We start from the raw sequence: 3,351 nt of genomic DNA on the forward strand, positions 1-3,351 counted from the left end.
TCTGCATTCCACTTTGCTCTTTTCTTTGCAAAAGTCTCTTGTTTGGTGGAGCTCATGTCTGAGATCTTCCAAATCACTTTCATAAAATCCTCCAAAGTGAAAGAGCACCTCATCTTCAAGGAAACTTGTGCTTTTTGGGTCCAAAGCTTGTATTCCTCTTATTATGTCACAGTTGTCTTTGGAGAAACGCTTATCTATCTCTCCAAGAATGGTGTCTACAATGGGGTAGAAGACTGTTCGTCTGAAAATATCCTCATCACCACTGTTGCACTTGTATTGATCTAATGTTTTTGAGTTTTTTGAGACCTGTAGGTAGATCTGGTAGGTCCTGTTCTTCTAGACTGTGAAATATCTGAAAATTATAGAATGAAAATCAGTCCACTGGACAATACCAATCCATCAGTGTGAGGCTTTGTGGCAGTGACAAGACTAACATTTCACTTAAAAGTATTTGTTACATGATAAGTATTTGTCAGTATTACAGCAGTTGCATGATATTAACATATAAAGTGCTAGTTTTGCTGTGTGGGCTAAAAGATAACATGTTAGGACATACCATAAGGTCCTGGTGGGGCAGCATGTATTTTTGCAGAAGAAAGGAACTCTGGATCATTCATCTCAGCATGATCTTCTGACACGCCATATGAATCACTTTCACCACTGGTACCTAAAATATTAAAAACCACTAGAATCACTTTTATAAATTGGTCATGGAAACACTAGTGTTTCCCTTTATCTTTTAATGTTTGTAATAAAATCAAAACAGTGTGTGGATACTAAGATCTACAGTTTATTTTGTATTAGCAAATTAATATTAAACAAAGATTAATACAAAACAGTTTGAAATAACTGTCGATGACAGATTAATCAGGATAGAGAACTGAACTTACCATCATTAGAGAGTGGCACTTCACAGACCTGTGGCTGGCTGAGTGAAGTTGATGTTCCTTCACCTATGATCCAGAAAGTGACATTGACAGAAAGTGCGGCTACCTTTTTTTGTTTGTCTTTGTTTGTTGTTTTTTTTCATGAATTTTTAGATGGACGGTGAAAACAATTACATAGCTCTTATACGTATGTGTTATATTATTTTGTCTTTAAAATTATTCTAAAATTCGTTTTCTTCAGAGAACTATACTTTTACAAATGGAGTGACAAGAACTTAAATTCAGTCAACTTATTTGTAAAAGAACAAATCCATGGCCAAATCCATCCATCTTCATCAAGGAGACATAAGAGCTACCTGAACATGACCTACCATGCTGTGCAGAGGGAGCTGATTGCTCTTCATCACTGCTGCTATACCTATGCTGCTGACCTGACTGGCTTTCTCCCTGCTGCTGACACCTGTGGCTGACTCTGATGACACTTTTCCTTTTTTGAAGAAAATTTTAATATCCCTGTGTCTCTTCATTGCTACCTTTTATCATGCCTGCAGGAAATCATATCCGTCACTAGATATCATTCATTGCAACATCCATCAGGATCATTGTTATCTTTGGTTAAAATCAGCATAAGAAATATGGGGAATCTTCCAGAAATGGGAAATCTTAAACAATAGCTTTAGCTCTTTCCAGTGTCAAAAACAAAATTCTGTTAGATTTTTATTATTATTATTATTATTGTTATTTTTAATAGTTTCAAGCATTGAAAGCACTGCTTTGATAATTTTTTTTAATATTGCATGGGAAAAATGCAGATTAAGCATTTGAAATTTAAATGCACTATGATACTCATTTTTAAAAGTATATTAAAAAAGACATGAACTTTGAAAAGAGCTAAAGAAAATAAGGAGGTAATTGATACTCAGTCAATTATCAGGTATTAACAAAAGCTTGAAACATTACTCATATGCAAAGTAAATCACACAAATATCAACTAAACACATTTACAGCAGTTCGTGTTCCGTAGCTAGAAACTATTAGCTAAATTGGTGTAACAGTTCTCCACATTCACCTGCAACTGTTTGAGGCTCAGCCACAAGGTGTCTGTCAGGCTTCACGGCATTTGGATATGTTTAAGGCCAATAGTGTTACACACAAACCCTCACTAACATGTTAATATTAACTCTGCCAAAGTTGAAAACTTGCTAAATACTGAGTGGTTTGCAACAGGCTCAGCTTGTTTACGTAGCTACGTAGATTGTTTCACACTGGCAAACTAAGGCAGTACTTTTATGTTTTAAAAAAACAAACAAAAAGCAAAGCACTAGCTTGGAGGGAAGTTATATTTTAAACAACTTACCTTTCAAATGTTTAATCTGCAAGTTCGCGGTGACTCCAGTGATACAGAAGGCTTTCTAGTGTGCTGCTAGTTGTACGACACGCAAACGGCAAATGCAACTTTAAGGGTTAGGAGGCTTATACGTCGGCTCTTAAGATGCTTTTGGTTCAATGTGATCCAACAGACCAGAAATCAGCTGTAGGAGCTTCAGCATGAGCATTACTCAGATAGTTTGACACATACAACTGATCTTGAATCAGCTAATTATCCACACTGCATCATTGACTGACAGTCATTTCTTTTTGATAGACTTGCCAAATTACCACTCAGAATTGGGGTGGCCACAAGGGTGGCCAATGAGATTTCAGGGGTGGCACTGGCCACCCCTGAAATCGCCATTGCAGCCGACCAAACCTCTATTTCCTACATGCCATTGTCAGCTAGTAGCTTCTGATACTGCTGAACAACTTTCTGCCTCCTATTTAAAATCAAGCCATGCTGTAATTCTGTGCATCCCTATGGGATAAACTTTGTGCCACTGGGGAGCGAATCTGAATTCTTTATATTTGAATATGAATCATTCAATTTGAATCTGAATATGCCTGTTTGAATAATTGCTTTAAAAAACTGAATCCAAATGACCATATTTGATATTGAATCTTTGTTTTTTGAATGTGTATATTGGTAAAGTTGAAACTTTTGTATTTGAAAAAACTTCTTTACCTAATTAATTTTCATAGTTCAGTATCAGTTCTCTCCATTCAAATTCAGATCTGAAATTCAAATTCAAATCTGAAATTCAAATTCAGATCTGAAATACAAATTCAGATCTGAAATACAAATTCAGATCTGAAATACAAATTCAGATCTGAAATTCAAACTTTTGTGCCACACATCCGGGACCTGACGTGAGGCAAAACTAGTCGATCGCAGATGGAGTAACATCAGTTTTGTGCAGTTGTTCTCAACAGCTACAAGCAGAGGGAGGACGGCTGGGGAGAGAGGGAGAGAGAGAAATGGAGAAACGCTAAGATCCAGGCCAGCCACTCTCGCTACAATGGCACTTGCCGTTTCTGTAGCGGTAGTTACCGTTTCCTCAACGGTCTCAGCGGTTTGCCACTGTGGGCT

At 37.0% G+C, this 3,351-nt stretch overlaps 1 long non-coding RNA gene across 1 annotated transcript; it reads right to left on the reverse strand.

Moving 5' to 3' along the window:
• Positions 1 to 586: 586 nt before the first annotated feature.
• On the reverse strand, positions 587 to 2,497 carry LOC121646557. Its single transcript, XR_006011656.1, has 3 exons — positions 2,245 to 2,497; positions 891 to 953; positions 587 to 667 (listed from the first exon to the last, which is right to left on the reverse strand). It is a non-coding gene; the product is annotated as an uncharacterized LOC121646557 (long non-coding RNA).
• Positions 2,498 to 3,351: the final 854 nt, after the last annotated feature.

Source organism: Melanotaenia boesemani, chromosome 9 (assembly GCF_017639745.1).
Source record: "Melanotaenia boesemani isolate fMelBoe1 chromosome 9, fMelBoe1.pri, whole genome shotgun sequence".
Lineage (NCBI taxonomy): Eukaryota > Metazoa > Chordata > Actinopteri > Atheriniformes > Melanotaeniidae > Melanotaenia > Melanotaenia boesemani.